Below are 21,000 nucleotides of genomic sequence, written 5' to 3' on the forward strand. Positions count from 1 at the left end.
ATGACCATGGGGTGCCTTGTTCCCCAGCGTGACATCCCACACGTCACTGATGCTAATCAAGACCCACCCAGAGCAGAGGAAGCACAGCCTTGGATTCATGCCCATGGAATTCACTGGGCCAACCACACCCTGGCAACAAGTGGGTCAGGACAACGTGCTGGTAATGGGCCTGCTGAAAACCCAGGTACGGAGGGTACTAGTCAGGGAACGACACCCCAAAAGAATAGGTTCTCTGTTAAGAATGCCATATTTAACTCACATGGCAACTGATACGTGTGCAGCTTCTCCACCCGCACAGGGATCACGGGATGGGTGGGATGGTTCCTCTCATCTCATATCTGGCAATTTGGCTACAGGGGTCAAACTTCTCATTCCCACCCCTCTGGGCCTGGCTGGCACTGGGGTCTTGGCCCAACGAGAACAAACATGAACCTGGCCATTTGTGTTTCTTGCTGCCCCTGAAACTAAGGGATCCAGAGGGCAGAACTGTTGCTGGGCCACAGACCCTGACCACAACATGGAGATTGCATGGCTACTGCGTCAGGACCGAGCAAGCCCAGGTCTCACCCCGCAGCCTCCCCAGGTCCCCTGCTAAAGTCAGTGGAAAGCCTGGGGCAGCCATGAGGACCGCGCATCCAGAAGAGGACTGCAGCTGGCCCCTGCAGAAACACTAGCAGAAGACCTGGCACCAAGCCTTCAGAAGGAATCAGTCACAGGATCCGCCTGTCGGGTCACCGGCTGACCAGCCTGCCCTTCCCCACAGGAGCTTATGAATGAGCTGGACAGACTCGTAGTCACGGGTTCTGTGTCCGACACCTGGCTCTGTCTGTTTGGATGGCTGTTCTTATGTTGCATTTAGATCCTCCCTCGCTAGCCTCCCCTCCTGGGGGAGGTCCACCTCTGGTGTCACACACGAGGGCGTGGGAACTCCAGCACCCTGAAGGCAGAGGGGAGCCTCGGCATCAGCCCTCCCAGTACCTGTCTCCCAAGGGACACGGAGCTCCCGGCTGCCCACCGCCAAAGACCAACCCCACCCAAAGCTCTTCTTTTGCAGAGATGTGCTTCATCTGCCAGAGGAGTCCACTGGATAATCCACCCAGTTCCCGGCAATCTGTGTTCCACAGGGGCCGAAGTACCACCAGGACAGAACCAGAGAAGGACAGATGGACCTTGGCTGCCTCCTCTCCTGGCTTTTAAGCAGCAGCTGTTCCAGCCACACCTCCATCGACGCGGAAAGCCACACCAGTCATCTCCAGAACCACCCACAAGCCAGGCTTGGCACCTACTCTCTGGGATGCAAAAGGAAAAATCGTTCAAGGATATACTGAAGCGAAATTATGTGTGTGAGGCTCATGCTGCTGATGCTTGTTCAGCCAAGAACTGTGGAGGATGAAGCCTGAAGAGAAGCAGGCCTCTTACCAGGGAGGCCATACCTCGGCTCAGCCAGACACGCTTTGGTCTCTAAATGACAGACCAGGAATGGGGTGCAGCTCAGTGGAGGAGCAACACCCAGCATGCCTGAACCCTGGGTTTGATCCCTCGCCCTGCAAAATGACAGACCAGAGCACATCAGTGCAATTCAAGACCTCTCCCGGATGAAGGAACAGAGCGTTTACTAAAACAAAACCAAAACTACCTTCTGTGTTTGTCCTGGGGCAGCTGTGAAGTGTGAGATCCTCAGTCCTCTCCCCACCAGGACGGAGCCCTTACTAACAAGGCCCACACCAGCCCTGCTGAGGAAATCTGCACCTCAATTAACTCTAGGCGGAGTTCCTTAATCCTCGGTCCCTTCTGGTGCTATATGTAATGAGATGAGCCTGAGTTTCTATCCTGTGTCAAGTATACACCCTTTCAAAGAGGCCTTTTTTTCCCCCCAAGGAACCTATGAATGAAGGCAGTGAGTGACAGGACAGTATCTGACAAACAGGAAATGACAATTTCCTGAAACAAGAGTCCACTGATCTGCCTCAGGAAAGGAGCTCGTTACTTGCTGGAGTTGGTTCAAGTGTCTTTCCGTCTAATAATCATGATGACCCATAAAGGTCTAGGAATTGATTTTGTAAATGCCAAATATATGCAGCAGAACAAGGAGCACTTTAGTTGGGACTTGCAAGTGCAGGTTTTTTTTCTATTAGCATCACAGATGAAATCACCTTCGCCCAAGATCCTTTTACTAAGTTACCTTCGTGTGCTTGGGTCCCCAGCCCCAGCCATCCGGGGTTCCCACCTCGGCTTCCATGTGGTTACAACCACACCAACGGGCCCCTCACACACGGTGAAGTGGTGGCAGCAACAGACTCAGCCAGGCAGAGCGAGTTGGGGCAGCCTGCAGGTTGGGGTTCTAGGTCACCCAAGCCTTTCAGTCATCCCCAGCGACCCCACATGAGGTCTGTTCTGACTCTTATGCCTTAAATCTGTGCCCGACACATCTGAGTTGCCATAATTCATGGCGGTGTCCCATCTATGGAGTGCCGCTGCTTGCGAGTGGCTGTCACCACATCGTCCCCCGTGCACTCAGCTGGACTTCCCCACAAGAAAGTTTTGAGTCTCTCCCTATCCAACTACTGCTGATTCTTGGTCAGTGATCTTGAAATTTATGGAAAACAGCAACAGGGAAAGTACGGGGGTGTTGCTGCGACTCCTCGGGAGTCAGCTGTGCACACCTCAATACCTCCGTGCCCGCAGCGAGGACCTGCTGCAGGCCAGCACAGCTCCAAGCTGCAGACCACGTACGTGAGCTCTTGTTCCAGGGCTTTCCAATGAAACACCTCCAGATGAACCGAGGCGTAAACAGCACTCCAGCCTCCTCTCTCCATTGGACGCCAACCTTCCCCACACTGACGGTGGCACCCAGGTGGCTTGCTACCTGCCAGCGCAGCCCAACCGCACCTTGGTCTTGGATGCAGGTTGAGTCAGTCTGCAGGGGGTGCAGACTGGTAGAATCCTGAAGGTCCACATCAGCGAGTCAATGGAGGCATTGAGGTACATCGTTCCTACTGTCATTCCAAGCCAAATTGCCATTTTTTATCTTAGGAAATTATCTTTTTAAATAATTTTTAGTTGTAGATGGACACAATACCTTTATTTTATTTATTTTTATGTGATGCTGAGGCTCAAACCCAGTGCCTCACACATGCTAGGCAAGTGCTCTACCATTGAGCTACAATCCCAGCCCAGAGGAGGATAATTTAAAAATAAAAGTTACATATGTAACTTATCAACCATTGAAATTATCAGTCATTGAAATAAAAACTGTTGCTCTGGGTGGCAGTATGTTGCATTTCACCTTATTCTGAGTACCACATGGTATGAAGTCTTTATTTGAGGGGAAGATGAGCATTTAAGATGCTACTAAGTAAGACAAATTTTTCTTCATTTAAATGAGTTGTATGAATGATTTGAGCCAGGGTCTCACTTAGTTGCTGGCTTTGAACTTGCAATCCTCCTGTCTCAGCCTCCTGCATCGCTGGGATTATAGGTGGGGTCCACTGCACCCTAATAATGTGATGTTTTACAAGAAGAAAGCTTGTAAGCTTTCTTCCTTCACTGCTAATCTAAACCATCACTTTTTTTTTCTTTTTACCTATAACTCTGTGGAATTCTATTTTGTATGACTTATACTTAATATTTCATGATTTTTCTCATTAAAATACAAGTATCTTCTCTACACACAAATATTAATTTCTTAAATATGGTGGTTTTTATCAATTCAGGCTTGCTGTCCACTTACTTTATTCAGGTGACACAAGATGACCAGCAGATGATTGAAACGTTCTATAGCTTACTTGCTTGTGGACCTTAATGCTGTGTGCATTGTAGGGAAGGAATTCTGAAAGGGAAAAGACAATCTTTCCAAGTTATGCATGTGTGTCACATATTAAGTATATAATATATATAACATATATTGGTGTGTATAACATAGCACAAGGGTTTCTATGCTTTTTTCCCCTTGAGACAGTGTCTCGCTGAGTGACCCAGGCTGAACTGCAGCTCCTCACATGACCCTCCTGCCTCCGGTCTTACGAATTTAAATTTCATAAGTGTTTTCAGAAGAAAAAGATGTACTTTCACTTTATTAAGATTTCCATAAAGGTAACTGAATGCTACCTGGATTTATTCCTGAATTCTTGGAATAAGTTTAAAACTCTGCTGTTAAATGTGAGGTGTGTGTGTGTGTGTGGGGGGGGGGGGGATCAAAGGAAATCTACATCAAACAAGGAAAGCCAGGACCACCAGGGGCTCACCTTGCCAGGTAAGGAAGCTTAACAGCCGGAGTCACCACTGAAGGCAAAGAAAACTGGAAATAGGTTGCAGAAAAGGAAGTTGGACACATCAACCACAGTTCTCTTGAGGTTTCTAATTCTCCTTGAATTGGTTCTTTTCTTCGAGCATGTTAATTATACAAAATAATGGAGTTCATTGTGGTATAGGCCTACTTGTATATATCACCTACTTCGATCATATCTACCCATGAATTGGTTTTTGATCATTAACATTTTTCTATAAAACTGTACTTTGTTCAAGATTTCAAATGTACCAACATAAAATTATTCATAGTAGTCAGGCACTATGACACATCCCCGTAAGCCTGGCAACGCCAGAGGCTGAGGCAGGAGGATCACAAGATCTAGGCCAGCCCGGGTGATTTAACAAAACCCTGTCGCATAATAAAACATTAAAAGGGCTGGGATGTAGCTCAATGGTAGACCACCCTGGGTTCAATCCTCAACACCCCCTAAAATTATTTATAGTACTCTTATGGTTTAAAAAAAAAAACTCTGCTCTATAGTTGTATTTATTTTTTTCATTCCCAATATTGCTTGTGTCTCCTACCTTTTATCTATCTCCTTAGACTATAGTTAACTTCAATTCTAGCAGCAGTGTCTAGTTCTATTGATCATTGTTTTTTAATTTTATTTTATTGGTGCTGGGGATTTAGGGTCTGCACATGCTGAGCAAGCACTGTACCACTGAGCTACACCCGCAACCCCATCTTCAAATTCTTTATTTTCTTCTTTCCTCCCCTCTACTTTAGATTTATCCTAGCACTCCTTTGATAACTTTGTGATATAAAAGCTTAATGTATTTCTTTTCAGACTGTCATTTTTAATATGTGCCTGTTAAACCATAACTTTGCAGCTTAACTCTAAAGTGTAACTTAATCTCAGAAGTTCAGATACGTACTCTTATTCAGATGTAAATATTTTGTCATTCCTGCTATAGTTCTTTCTAAATTCCTGAGTATTTGGGAATATTCTTAAGTTTCTAAACATTTAGATTTATTTTTTAAATTTATTTTTGTCTCTATATCATTTCTTGAGGCCAGTACAATATGATCAGATAATACAGTTCTACAGTCAGCCTTTCATTGCTGTGACTGAAATACCCGGCATGAACTTAGAGGAGGAAACGTTTAATTTGAGTTGCGTCAGAGCTCCCAGTCCACAGTTGGCCGAGTCCATCACTCTGTGGGGTGGAGGTGAGGCAGGCATCCTGGCGGAAGGCTGTGGCGGAGGAGAGAGGCTCAGTTCATGGTGGCCAGGAAGCAGAGCAAGAGAGAAGGTGCCAGGGACCAAACAAAAACCCCAGAGGCACACGCCCCACCCAGGGGCCTACTTCCTCCAGTCTTGCCCACCTGCTTACAGCTACCACCTTTCAAATTCCTAATCTTCACATGGATTAACCTACGAAGGGAGTTGCAGCTGGTAGTCTCCTAACTTCAGCCAGAACAGGCATGGATTTCTTCAAAGTTAAAACTTCCCTTGTGATCTAGAACTGAGGGCAGGAGTGATGTATGGAAAAAACTTGAGTTGAAATGATGAAGTTTTAAACAAAACAGCTAAAAAGCAACCCAACGCTTATTATATCTGCTCAAGATCTCATGAAAGGGAAATCGGGCAGAGCGTGGCTGAAAGCAGTAACCAGAAAGAACAAAATCCTTCACCGTCTCCCAGGGCACAGGGCTGCTCAGTCAGCCAGTCACAGCCGCTGCGATTCAGGCTGTGGAAGGTCAGCAGTTCAAGTCCACTGGGCACGTCAAGGCTGGAGTTGGATGTGGAAGGTGGTCAAGGCCAATTCTAGTGCCTTCTCGCCTTTCTTTCCCGGTCTGCTCACCAGCCTCTCCTCCCTCTGCCCCTGGGGGACTGAGAATCCTCAGAGGACCTGGCACAACCCCAGCTCCCAGGCAGGCAGAGCCAGGCCCAGCGTGCTCCCCCACCCCTGTATGTCGCCAGTCCTCCCTGCCTTAGGTGCAATCTCGGGTGGTGTTGAGGGAATATTCTCCTGTAATTAAGTCCCAGGCTATAGAACAGCAGTAGCAGGAAGGTGGGCCCTCCACACAGTCGCAGGCTCCCCGGGACACTCGCAGCTGGGCAGTGTCTACTCCAGCCCTCCTAAAGCAGGCTCTGGTCTCTCACACCCTTGGGGTGCAGCCACTGGGCCTCCGCTCTGATTCCCTTCTCTTCTCCCTTCTCCATCTCAGCCATCGTTCATGATCTGCACAGTGTCTTATGAAAGAGAAAAGGATAATCTAGTATTAAAAAAAATTAAAAATACACCAGCAATTTTATCTGTGAGTTATCTTTTGGTAATAAAACTAATTTTAAGACTTAAAAAAATTAATGTTCAATTACAAAAAAATGCGATTGAAAAGTTCAGCCCTGCTTCACAGAGCATAAGCCACCATCCTGTAAGGGATTCAGAACGGTTGACCCTAGACTTGGTCCCCACAGCTGCTCACATCCAGAAACTTGGGACAAAAATCACACAGCAGCCATCTGACAACTCTTATCTGACTTGGAAGACAGAGCGCCTCCTGCATACATCAAAGGGTGCAAGAGAAGTAAAGTGGGGGGAAAACAGGATTCATCTAAGAGCGCACATTATCCCCAAATGGCTTTACACTCAGAATCGCTTTCTTGGGCCTAACTCTCCTTGACTGGAGAGGTGTTTTCCTTCAAAATCCTGGTCTGCTTCCATTCCCAGTGTAGTACAAATTTCTGGATTGAGTTCACTTTGCTCCCACAGAAGTGTGTCAAACAAGCCTTTCCTATTTCAGACCATCCTCTGGGTTCCTGAGAAGATGGCGATCTTCCCCTGCTCTGTATTTGACAAGAAGCAAATGCTCTTCCTGGGTTCTGTTGTTGGGCTGCGCGGAGGAAAACCCAGCACGTCTAGAGCTTGACACTGCTGAGCCACTGGGTGGCAGTCCTGAGCTGCAGCGTGGAAAAAAAGAACCAGAAAAGCGAACCGGAAAGTGAGGAGCAATAATGTTTAGGTAGGTAACACGAAGTCACCAGAGACCAACCACTTTCAACCGCCAAGATCAAAGGAAGTGCAAAGAACCATGGCAGGAGGAAATGGAGGAGGCACGGAGCTCGGACTCCAATATCCCAAAGTGCTTAGGTAAAATTGGTACCCAAGCGTCCCTCCGTCCTGTCATCAAGGTAACCTGCCCCACTGTGTGCTGACCGCCAAGGGTGACCTGTGCTGGTGGTGGGCTCGACGCACTGACTCTTTCTCCAGGAGTTCAAGACAAAGCCCCAGAACTGGCAATGCCCTGCTCTGCACACCAGCCTTGGATTAACGCCAGGCTGCGGGTCTCTGCTCCTGTCATTTGGTGAAGGAGGGCTGCTGCAGGTGCCTGCACAGAGGTGTGACTGCTCATCAGGAGGATTCTCAATGCAGCTGGCCAATGCTTTTCCTTATCTGAGAACAGGATCAAGATGTCCCGCCCCTCTGTGGAGGACTTGGACTCCACAGAGCCCATGTGGTCACAAACGCTCAGATCCTCACTTTCCAGCCCGTCCACATACAGCCCTGCCCCCACACTGGCTCCTCGTTGTTTGCGGTTCATCCTTATCCTGGGACCATCAACCACAAGAAAGAAGACAGCAGCCCCTCCTCTCCCCTCCGAGGGTCCCCCAGCACTTTGCTCCTTGAGTCATTTTCTGCATCTCCATGAACATTTTACCCCAGAATGCTACTGTATGCAGACAGAGAAGAGTTGAAGTCGCCAAGCAAATGGCATGGAAATTCCTTTCATGATGACTTGTTAGAAAAAACGACTGACAAGTCCGCTGCGATTGAAGGGAGACCTTGCGTGCGGGATGACCCCTCAGCTCTAGACGGCGGAAGCCCTGCCTGCTCTGAGGGAGGCCCTGGAGGAGGAGCCGGGCGGCAGGGGCAGTGCGCCTGCGCGGTTCTCCCTCCCCTGCACCTGCAGCTTCGCTCTGGTTTCTCGTGGCGCGGTGGCTCCGGTGCGTTCCCGTGAGTGTCCACCTGCTGAAGACTGCCGAGGACTGTGAGTTTGCCCTGTGCTGCCAGAGGACACAGCGGAGGTGACGGAGAGGTGGGTTTGGGGAGTGGACAGAGGGAGGCCTGGGGGAGCAAGCTCTCAGAAACTCGCTGGAATCATGGAAGGGACCCAGCACTATGGCTTTGGACCAGGTGTAGCGACCACTCCAGAGGAGGGAGCCCAGAGTGACGTTCGCTAGCCCCAGTGTCCGAGGCAGCGCCTCTTCCCTTTCTCCTTTTCTTCTCCAACCATCAGATGACCGCCGTGTAAACTTGGGGCCGGGCCCCTAAGTCCTCCGCCCTCTGCGCAGTGGCCGCTGCTCTCACCAGCTCATCAGTGGGTCCCCGGGGAACATCCTCGGCGCCTACCTCATGGCACCTCCCTCATCTGGCGCCAGGGACAGCTTCCTGCCTCGCCGGCCCTTCCTCTCACCTTTCCGGAGGCCTTCACCCTGCTGCTCTTCTTCCTGCTGCTTACAGGTTGCTTTGGGCAAAGACAAAGCCTCATTTCCAACCTCCAACCAGAAGGGCCAGCGCGTGGACTGGGGAAAACTCGCAGGTCGAATGGATTTGATCACAACTGCGTGGTGAACTGGCTGGTGCTATTAAAACGTGAGCCCTGGGCCGGCGAGGACACGCCCTGTGATCCCAGACACCCCAGAGGCCGAGGCAGGAGGATCACACGTCCGAGGCCAGCCTGGGCAACTTAGGGATACCCTGTTTCAGAAGAAAAGATTGAAGCGGCTGAGGATGTAGCTGTGTGGCAGAGCCTCATGAGTTCCATCCGCAGTACAAAACCAAGAAGGCCCACAAAGGAGAAGATGGAGAAGCAGAGTCAAAGTTGGAAGTGGAGGGAAAGAAGGCCAAGAATCCGCCTGCATATCATGGAGGATGCTGTTAAGAAAGATGTTTGGAGAATAATCTTTCAGTGTTCTGAGAATAAAGGTAGAGCAGTTATGGGGGAGGGCAGATGGCGACGGGCTGTAAGAGGAGGGTGCAGACAGGAGGGAGCCTGTGGAAGTGGGACTGCCTCCCGTTAATACCAGGTCGGATGGCACTGGGGACAAGCACTGCCACTGAGCCAGCCCTGGCCCTGCAGTAGGTCTTTGACAGGAAGAAATAATGGGCAGCACTGGGCTCTCTGAATTCCAGCAGTTGACACGCGTTGGTGCAGCGTTTATCCTAACTTCTGCGGAAGGTGTTCTTTGTACTGGCTGCAGCAGCTTCAGCAGCAGATGACCTTCTGATGCCTTCCGGTCACATTCTAAGCAGAAAACCAGTCTGATTACTAGATGGGTCTTAGCGATAAAACTTTCCAAAACACTTTCCCTGGTTTCTTGGGCCAGACGCCTTTTCCCTGTTGACTGCCTGTTCTTTGGAGAGCTTCGTCCTCATTCAACGTTTATTCACATGACTGTGCTAGAGTGTTACTGTGATTCTGCCTATTCCAACCCAGAATTTGGAGTCAAAAAAGTTCCATCTTGGACAGTATTCAAGAAAATGAATCAGGAAAACTGAAGTACAACAATGGTGCATCTATTCCGTAAGTCCACACTGTCCAAAATGACTGCCAGGTGGCTTTATGAATATAAATTAATTAAAAGTAAATGCCATTAAAAACTCAAGCTAGGCTTGATGACATGGGCTTATAATACCACTGACAGGAAGCTGAGGCAGGAGGATTGGAGTTCAAGACCAGCCTGAGCAACACAGTGACACCCTACCCCAATATAAACAGGTTTTTTTTTTTTGTTTTGTTTTTTTTTAACTGCTTGGGATGTAGCTCAGTGCACAAGGCCCTGGGTTCCACCCCAGCACCAAACAATGAACAAACCAACCCTCATGCCCCTAATACACTGGCCATGGTGCAAATGCTTGGCTAGTGGCTACTTCATTGGACAATCAGAGTATTTCCATCCCTGCAGAACGTTCTGTTGGACAGCACACACACACACACACACACACACACACACACACACACACACACACTCACTCCCTGGCCACCAGTTAGGGACTGCCAGAATAGCATTAAATTAAAACTTCTTTGCCAGTGCAGGAGCCATACAGTCCCTTAACCTCCACCCCCCAGTTTTAATTAATTTGACCATCAAGTTATCTTATTAAGCTAATATGTGTGCAGATGATTTCCCCAGGTATGTGTCAACCACCAGTCCCTGCATTGAGTTGCTAAGGGATGCTGTAACATCTGCTTCTACTAAAAAAAAAAAAAAAAAAAAAAAAAATCATTTGGACACTGCCCTTCTTGGAAGCTTGTAAATGCAACTATAAATTTGGGAATTGCTTCCTACATTTATTTTCCTTTAATTGAAAGACTTATAACATTTAGCAAAGCTCACAGTTTCCATAAATGCCATCAGCACATTTTCACGAGCTAGCTACTTACATCAGGTCCTAACTGTGCAGTGAACTAGGTGAGTCCCTACACTTCCCTGAGACTCAGTTTCTTTGACCCTTACAAGGGAATTATAATATCAATATCAACCATTTGATGTAAAGAGTCAATGAAATACTGAGCAGGAAACTGTGGCCTTCGCGATAGGAGGTGGAAAGGCTGGTTACTCTGCTCAGTACACAATGCACATGTATTGGAACACCACTCTGTGCCCACCAGTAAGTACAACTAAGAAGAAAAGATACTCAGTAAGTCAACGTGACAATCATGACTGCCACCACCACTGTGGGGACAGGTATAGAAGGAGCCCCTGGCATCTGCAGGGCGTGCTGCCGAACACCCTGCAATGTCCCGGGTGCCCCCACAGCCAGGAGTGGCCCCAGCCTAGGTGCCAGTGGTGTTGCAGTGAACAACCCCAGGGTGACACAGTCAGAGTGTGCCCCGGGTGGATGCAAAGCAGGTATCCCCGCAGAGCAACACAGGGAATGCCCCAGTGGTTCCCAATGAGCAGGGGTTTCAAGAACCTTCCAGTGGGTCTTCATGGCCCAGGGAGTCGGATCTTTCTGCTGAGTCTAGGGGCATCTGTGGCCTCTAAACCTTGTGTTTCTATATTTCAGTTGCTAGTCAGAGAAAAGCCTTGCATGGCCAAGTATCTCAACACTTCTGTTTCTGCTTTCCTGCCTAGAAAGCAACTGGAGGTCCCTCCAGCTTTGCACAAGTGACAGTTCTCAGCACAAGTGACAGTTCTCAGCTGGACTCTCCACCCCAGAGCCCTTATGGTACGGGGCTCTGTCTTCTGTGGGCAATGCACACAGGCAAACAACGTGTCACTTACCTGGAGGGCCCTGAAGCCCGCTCTGGACCCTCCAAGAGCACCCGGGCTCAGGCAAAATACCTGAGCCACAGTGCCTCACTGGTTCTGGGTCTCTTGGACACAACCTGGAACCAGCTGTGTCTCCCAACCACGAGCACTGTGGTGCCCCCACGCCTTGCTCCCCTGCCCCTTCTTCTTCACGGACTTGGTTACTTTGCTACTGCTGTTTCATCGAAGGCATCCTGGCTCCTCTCCTGGCTTGGAGAAACTGATTCACATCGCAGGCTGCCTCTCTCCCGGGCAGTGCTTGTGGCAACTCCCTCAGACTTCGAGGGCTGCCAAGCATGTGTCCCTGGAGCCCCCTGGCAGGCAGAGAACCCCTGCTTTAAGAAGCTTCCGGGGCTCATGGAGTGCTTGCCTAGCTCTCGAAGGCCTGGGACCCCTCCACACACACAGAGTCTTAGGAAGGATCACTGGGGCCATCTTCTGTTAGACCTCGTCTGCCTCAGGATGCACAGCCCTGTGAGCCTGCAGAGTCCACAGACCTGGAACTGCGGAGCTCAACAAGGCAGCTCCCAGCCATGCATGCCATCGGCACTTAGAGGTAACTTGCTGGAGTTAGATGTGCTCGGAGCACATTCTGACTTCTTAGTATTGAAGGGAAAACAAACAGTTCACTGATGATTCTCATATTACCAGATGTGGTGGCTGTGACCTCAGCTGCTCGAACTGCAAACCACATCAGCAGCAAAAGTGATGATTTTCATATGGATTGCTGTTGAAATGATTTGTGCATGTGTGTGTATGTGTGGTGCTGGGGAGTGACCCCAGGGCCTTGTGCATGCGAGGCAAAGCACTCTACCAACTGAGCTTTATCCCCAGCCCAAAATGATGACATTTCATTTTTAAGTTTTACATTACAGTTTTCCCACGTTTTCATTGGTGCATTGTGGTTGTACGTGATGATGCGATTTGTTGTTACCTGCACACAGTGTGACGAAACGATCTGGCCAGAACAACCCCCCAGCACTCCCCCTCCCTCCTCAGCTCCCACTCACTGCCCTCTTTCCTCTACTGACCGCCCTTTGATTTCCATGAGGTCCACCCCCACCTTTCTTTCCGTTTTCCTCTCCAACTGCTCATATGAGAGAAAACATATGACCCTTGACCTTCTGAGTTTGGCTCATTTCACTTAGCATAAAGATCTCAGTTCCATCCATTTTCCTGCAAATGCCATAATTTCACTTTTTCTTCATGGCTGAATAAAACTCCACTGTGTGTTTATACCACATTTTCTTACCCATTCATCCATCCGTGGACACGTAGCCTGGTTCCATAGTCTGGCCATTGTGAACTGTGCTGCTAAACATGTGCGTGCATCTATCACTGCAGTGAGATGACCTTAATTCTTCAGGATAAATAACAAGAAGTGCCATAGCTGGTCATGTGGTGGTTCCACACCCCGTCTTTTGAGAAACCTGTGTACTGATCTTCATAGTGCTGTACTAAATTACAAGCCCAAGAGTCTAAAAGTGCTCCTTTTTCTCCACATCCTCTCCAGTATTTATCATTGCTTGTGTTCTTGATAACTGCCATTCTGACTGCTGTGAGGTGGAATCTCAGTGTAGTTTGATTTGCATTTCCTGGATCACTAATGATATTGCACTTATTTTCATGTGTCTGTTGGCCATTTGTATTTCTTCTTTTGAGATGTGTCTGCTTAATTCGTTTGCCCATTTGTTAACTGGGTTATTCAATCTTTTGATGTAAAGTTTTTTTGAATTCTTTATATATTCTAGATATTAATCCTCTGTCAGAAGAATAACTACCAAATATTTTCCCCATTCTGTAGGTTCTCCCTTCACATTCCCAGTTCTTTCCTTTGCCGTGCAGCAGCTTTTTAATTGATGCTGTCCCCTCTACTAACTCTCGGTATTCTTTCCTGGCCTTAGGGGTCCTATTGAGAAAGTCTTGCCTGTGCCCACACGTTGGAGTGTGGACCCTACGATTTCTTCTAGGAGGACAGCTTCTGGTCTAAATCTAAGGTCTTCAATCCATTGCAGTTGATTTTTGTGCAGGGTGAGAGATAAGGATCTAGTTAAACTCTACACATGAATAACCAGTTTCCCCAGCACCATTGGTTAAAAGGGCTGTCTTTTCTCCAGTGGAGGTTTTTGTCACCCTTGTCAAGGATCAGATGACTGTATCTTTTTAGGTATGTGTCTGTGTGTTCTGTTTAGAATATGTATCTCTGTGTCTGTTTTCATGCCGGTACCACGCTGTTTTTATAACTATAGCTCTGTAATATAATTTGAAGTCAGAAACTGTGATGTTTCCAGCATTGCTTTTCTGACTTAGAATTGCTTTGACTATTCTACATCTTTCTTCCAAATGAATTTTAGAACTGTTTTCTTCTAGTCCTGTGAAGAATTTAATTGGGTGTTTTGATGGGATTACATTGAATCTGTATATTGCTTTTGGGTAGTATAGCCATTTAACAACAATAATTCTGCCTATCTGTGAAAATGCGAGGTCTTTCCATAATCTGAGCTCTTCTTTAATTTATTTCTTCAGTGTTCTCTAATTTTCATGGTAGAGGTCTTTCACCTCCTTGGTTAGATTTATTCCTAGTGTTTTTGTTGTTGTCGTCCTTATTGTTTGAAGCTGTTTGTAAACGGAATTGTTTGCCTGATTTCTTTCTCAGCAGAATTTTATTGTTGGTATAAAGAGAAGCTCTTGATTTTTGTACATTGTTTTGCAATCTACTACTTTGGCAAATTGTTTATTAGCTCTAGCAGTCTTTTAGTAGAGTTTTTTTGATCTTCTAGGAATAGGATTGGTGAGAGTGGACCTCCTTGTCTTGTCCCAGATTTCAAGAACATGGTATTTAGTTTTTCCCTCATTTACTATGAGGTTGGCTTTGGAGTTTTCATATATAGCCTCTATGATGTTGAGGTAGGCTCCTTCTATCCTTAGTGTCTTAAGAGTTTTTATAATGAATGGGTGCTGAATTTTGTCAAAGGCCTTCTCTCCATCTGTTGAGATGAATAAGTGATTTTTGTCCTTAATTCTATTTATGTGATGAATTGAATTTATTGATTTGTGAATGTTAAACCATCCTTGTGTCTCTGGAATAAAACCAATTTGGTCATGGTTTATAGTCTTCTTAATATTTTACTGAACATGATTTGCTAATATTTTATTAAATATTTTTTCATCTAAGATCATTATGGATACTGGCTGTAGATTTCTTTCCTTGATGTGTCCTTGTCTGATTTGAGTTTGAATGTGATACTGGCTTCATAGGATGAATCCAGAAGTGCTCCATTCCTTTCTGTTTCATGGACTAATTTGAGGCCTATTGGCATTAATTCTTTAAATGTCTGGGACAATTCAGTTGAGAAGCCATCTGGTCCTGGGCTTTTCTTTGTTGGAAGGGTTTTTATTATTGCTTCTATATCATTAAAAACTATTGGTCTATTTAGAGTTTCTATGCCCTCTTAAATCAGTTTTGGCAGATTGTATTTGTCTAGAACTGTATCCATTTCTAATAGGTTTTTCCAGTTTATCACAGTATAAATTATCAAAATAGTCCCTAATGTTCTGCTAGATTTCTGAGCTATCCATGTCTCCTTTTTCTCCTCCAATTTTATTAATTTGGGTTTTTTCTTTTTCTTTTGATTAGTTGGTTAAGGGCTTATCAGTCTTGTTTATTTTTTCAAAGGCCAACTTTTTGTTTCATTGATCATTTGTATTTCTTTTCTTCTCAAGTTCATTGACTTAGGTTCTGATATTAATTATTCCCTGCCTTCTTCTGATTGTGAATTGGTTTGTTCTTCTTTTTCAAAGGCCTTGAGATGCCTCATTGCTTGTTGATTTGGGATCTTTCTGCTTTTTGTTTGTTTGTTTGTTTTTGTAGCAATCATAGCTATATACTTTCTTCTTAGAACTTCTTTCATAGTGTCTAGAAGTTCTGGTATATTGCATCACTATTCTCATTTGAGTCTAAGAACTTTTAAATTTCTCCCTTGATTTCTTTTATCATCCACTCATCATTCAAAAGTGTATTATTCAATCTTCATGTATTTGTATAGTTTGTATAGAGTTTTGTCATATTGATTTCTAATTTTATTCCATTATGATCTGATAAGATGCAAGGAATTATATCAATATTTTTGTATTTGTTAGGAGTTGCTTTGTGGCCTAAAATATGGTCTGTTTTGGAGAAGGTCCCATGAGTCTCTGAGAAGAAAGTGTACTCAGCTCTTGTTGAATAAAATATTCTATAGATGTCTATTAGTTCCATTTGATTTATACTATTTTTCAGGTCCAAAGACTCTTTACCAAGTTTATGCCTGAATGATCTAATGGTGAAGGAGATGTGCTGAAATCATCCAGCATTATTGTACTAAGGACTATCTGAGGAATCCACTTGAATAGAATTTCTTTTATGTAATTAGTAGCACTCACATTTGGGGCACAATATTTATTATTGTTATGTCTTCTTGTTAGATTTTACCAGTATAAAGTGACCTTCTTTGTCTCTTCTGGTTAATTTTGGTTTAAAGTCCACTTTGACAGAAATGACAGTAGCTACTCCTGCTTGTTTTCAGGCTCTATTTGCATGATATATCAGTTTCTATTCTTTCACTCTTTCATCCTGTGACTGTCTTTGCCTGTAATGTGCATCTCTTGTAAATAACATATAGTTGGGTCTTGTTTTTTTAATCCATTCTGCCAGTCTGTGTCTTTTAATTGGAGAGTTAAGACAATTTACATTCAATATTATTATAAAGATGTGCATTAACTCCTGCCATTTTGATTTATTTATAATGTTTAATTTGGTCCTGTTTCTACTTTGCTTAGCTAATCTTCAATGAGATTTGTTCATTTGTGAGCTCTAGGGTTTGTTTTTTTTATTTCTTCTCTGTGGAGTATTTCTTTAAGTTCTATAGTGATGGTTTAGTAGTCATGAATTCTTTTAGTTTCTGCTTCTCTTGGAAGGTTTTTATTTCTGCTTCAATTTTGCAGGATAGCTTTGCTGGATATAGCACTCTTGATTAACAGTTATTTTTTTCAAAGCATGGAACACATCATTCCAAATCCTTCTGGCTTTTAGAGTTTGTGCTAAAAAAGCCAAAGTGATTCTGCTAGACTTGCTTCAAACTGTGACCTGATGTTTTTCTCTCAAGGCTTTTAAAAGTCTATCCTTGTTCTGTATGTTAGGCATGTTAATTATAATGTGTTATGGAGAGGTTCTTTTGTGAGCCTGTCTATTTGGTGTTCTGAAGCTTCCTCTATCTGATGTCCATCTCGTTGTGAAGATTTGGAAAATTTTTTATTATTATTTCCCTGAAGAAGTAGAAGTTAGCCATTTCTTTAGTCTGCATCTCATCACCCTCCTCAATTCTAATGATTCTTAAATTTGGTCTCTTCATGTTGTCCCAGGGTCCATGTATAAATTCTGATTATGGTTACTTATTTTGTTTTCTTTAATGCTGTTTAGTGCTGGCCATGTTGTCTTTCAGTTCTGATATTCTGTCTTTACTATGGTCTACTCTATTAGAGAAACTTTCAATTAAACATTTTATTCCGTGTACTGTGTCTTTCTAAGATTTCTGTTTGGTTCTTTTTCAATGTTTTTATCTTCATATTGAATTTATCATTCATATTCTGTACTGATTTCCTTAATTCATTCAGTTGTCTTTCTGTGTTCTCTTGAAATTGATCATTTTTATCAAAGCAATGCTTTTGAATTATTTATCTGATATTTTATCCACTTCAATATCTTTGGGGTCAGATGCTGGTGGATTATGAACTTTGAGGAATTATTGTGTTACCTTGTTTTTGCATACTTCTTGTATTTTATGTTGGGTTTTATGCATCTGTTAGGAAGGATTTCTCGTCCACTCTCTTTTTAGGGCATGGTCTTTACTTGGCAAAGTGTCCTAGAGTGATCTAAAATGACACCCACTTATAAGTGTGGTGTCTGCAGCCTTTGTGTTAATTCTCTATTTTTACTGTAGCTGCAATTGCCCATAAGTGGGACCTGAGGGCCCACCCCTGTTTATTTATACTTGGGGCCTGGTCATTAGCTTGGGTTTTTTTCTCTTCTATTCTTTGTATTAAAATATAGCTGAAGATTGAAAGTTATTAGTTTGTGTGTGGAGTAAGGTGTGCTGTCTTTTGGTTGAGTTTAGTTCAGCAGCAAAGTCTCTACCCTTTGAACTTGTAGAGTTCCTGTAGGTTCCCACAGAATAGAGAAAACAAACAATAGCATCAATTAATACAAACAATATACTATACGAAAGTAAATACCTGGTTCCTACTATGATATCTACAGCATTAATTACCACAAAAAAAAAAAAAAAAACAGAAATAGTGGGAGTCAGCAGCTTTCAGCAGTAAAAACAATAACCATGAACTAGATCTGGCTTTAAAGCAAACAGCAGGTGTCAACTATGTCATCCATAGCAGTAATAATTGCATCAGCATTAATAGTGGGGGCAGAGGTTATATAAACCAATTAGTTCCCCAAAATGGTAAATTACAGTTAATTAAGAGAAAAGAAAATGTGCAAGAATGGTAGAAAAGAGTTTACGATTTTAAAACGTCCAAAGAGGGAATGCAGAAATGATGTCGCAGGTGATGGTTGTGAGGAGGAGAGATAGTAGGAGAGAAAAGTTACGGGAGAGAGGAGGCGAGAACCGCAGAATCTGGCTGTTTGCAAGAGAAGAGAGAGAAACAAGCAAATGAAAACAATACAAAACAAAACCAAAATATAGAGGCCAAAAACCCTAGCCTCCCAGAGACAGGCAAGGAAAAATAGCTATATTAAAAATGCTATGTGTGAAAAAAAAAACAATTATTTGTATGTCCATGAAACAATCAGCACAGCAAGAACACACACAGAAAGAAAGAAAGAAGAAAGAAAGAAAGAAAGAAAGAAAGAAGAAAGAAAGAAAGAAAGAGAAAGAAAGGGGACAGAAATAAGAAAGAAGAAGAAAGAAAGAAAGAAAAGAAAGAAAAGAAAGGAAAAGAAGAAAGAAAGAAAGAAAGAAAGAAAAGAAAGAAAGAAAGAAAGAAACACCAGACATTGTTGTGCCCACCTGTAATCCCAGTGGCTTGGGAGGCCAAGACTGGAGGATCACAATTCAAGGCCAGCTTAGTGAGACTGTGTCTTAAAAAAAAAAAAGGCTGGGACTGTTGCTCAGTCATAAGGCACCCCTTGGTTCAATTCTCAGTACAAAAAAAAAGTCTCAAAGCTCTATTAAAAAATGAAAACATGGCCAGAGGTACAGCTCAGTGGTAGAGGACTGGCCTAGCATGCATGAGACCCTGGGTGTGATCTCAGCACCATGAAAAAATTCTTTATAAAAAAAGAACGTGACTATGGCAGAAAAATATTGAAAAAAATTAGAAATGCAAGTGCTGATGCATGTGAGTACTTCAAGGTCACATGTGTGATGAGGAGAGGCAACGAGGGCCCAGTCTGCACAACACATACAATAAGAAAAAGAGAAATATGCATGCACATTGGTACATTCTCCAAAATACTCAGAAACTGAATGCTTTGAATATTGGCTTCCTAAAGCTAAAAGATATAGCATTAAAAAGAATTGTTATCTTTTTCTGTCAGAGTGACATATAATCATTACACAAAGTCCAATAAAGCAGAAAAAGTAGCAGTGCTGTACATGCACACTAACTCCCCTGACTCTCAGATTTACTCATTAATATTTTCCAGCTGGATGTGGTGATACATGCCTGTGATATCAGCTGTTCAGGAGGCTGAGACAGGAGGATCACAAGTTTAAGGCCAGCCTGGGCAACTTAGTGAGACCCTGTCTCAAAATAAAAATAAAAAGATCTGGGGATATTACTCAGTGGTGGAGCATACCTGGGTTCAATCCCCAGTACACACACACACACACACACACACACACATATATATATATATATATATATATATATACATACACATAAATATAGATACAGATATACACATATACATATCTATATTTACATATATACCTATAGGTCACAGTGTTTTTTTAAATGGAATCATACTGTATATATTGCTTATATCTTGATTTTTTTATCACAGTGGTATGTCTCAAATAATAACTAAACATTGACTATTTGAAGACATCATAATTTTAATGATTGTATAGTATTTCACCATATATGTATGTATCATAGTTATTTTAGTGAATTTTCTACTGTAGGATTTTTAAGGAATTTCTAATTTTGATATTAAAAATGACATAACAAACATCTGTATATAAAGTCTTACTCATATCTGATAAATTCTTCAGAACAAACTTTTAGAGGTGAAAGCTCAGAATGGAGCAAAACTACAAAATTATGTTAGTGTCATGATTGTGATTAACATAAATCAATAGGACATGTTGTGAAGTATGTGACTGTTATTCCTAACTACGATTAATGTGCTCTGTGAGCACTTTGGGTGCGGCGTGCGCTTATCAGTGCCTGGGAAAACTGAAGAACAAACTGTTCCCCAGTAGTCTCAGAAAGCAGAATTGTTTCTGTGGTTCTGGTCCAAGGGCCTCACTGACTTTTGTAGTGATAAAGAGATTCTTGCCCATATCACATTAGCAGAGTAAATGGTAAAATATTTATTCTGGAATACCAGTTTTCTATCTGGCAGGGACTTGGAATTTTAAAACATTTTCAAAATATTTCAGAACCATCAGATAAACAATAAGCTTTGCATTAAGAATTAGTTGGGGGGCTGGGAGTGTGGCTCAGTGGTAGAGCACATGCCTTGCCCCTGTGAGGCACCAGGTTCGATCCTCAGCACCACATAAAAATAAATAAATAAATGTATTGTGTCCATCTATAAAACTAAAAAGTATATACATTAAAAAAATATTTAAACAGAATTAATTGGGCTCTTCTTTTTTGCAGTCCTGGGGATTGACCCCAGGGCCTTGTGCTTGTGAGGCAAGCACTCTACCAACTGAGCCACATCCCCAGCCCTGGGCCTTTCTTGATCCCTGGTGCTGATCCATTTTTTAAGCACAGAAGGGAAAGTGCTTCAAAGAATGTGATCGTTAGTTATGAATAACGTTCCTGTGTGCTGCTGCTGAGGAAGCAGCCCGGTGACCTCCTGGGACGCTCGCAAGCCCAGTAAACCCAGCTTTTAGATGCTCCGAGCTTCTCTCGAGGACTCCTCACCCATGGCGCAATCTACCCCTTTCCTGCCTACCACACGTTCTTCTTAAATGGCTTAATTTTCCTTTTGTTCACAGAGCGTCCGCCAACACCCCACTGAGGGTTATGGCTGCGCTTCTACAGGAGCATCCATCTAACAACAGAGCAGATAGAGTGTTGGCATCAGATCTGCTCTTTTGCTGCCGCCATTATTCTGCCTCCCCCACACCACTTTACAACCCAGATTGTTAGCCCTCGAACCTCCTCGCAGCCATTGGTCCAGATCGTTAGACCATGAACT

The sequence above is a fragment of the Sciurus vulgaris genome (assembly GCF_902686455.1).
Source record: "Sciurus vulgaris genome assembly, chromosome: 7".
Lineage (NCBI taxonomy): Eukaryota > Metazoa > Chordata > Mammalia > Rodentia > Sciuridae > Sciurus > Sciurus vulgaris.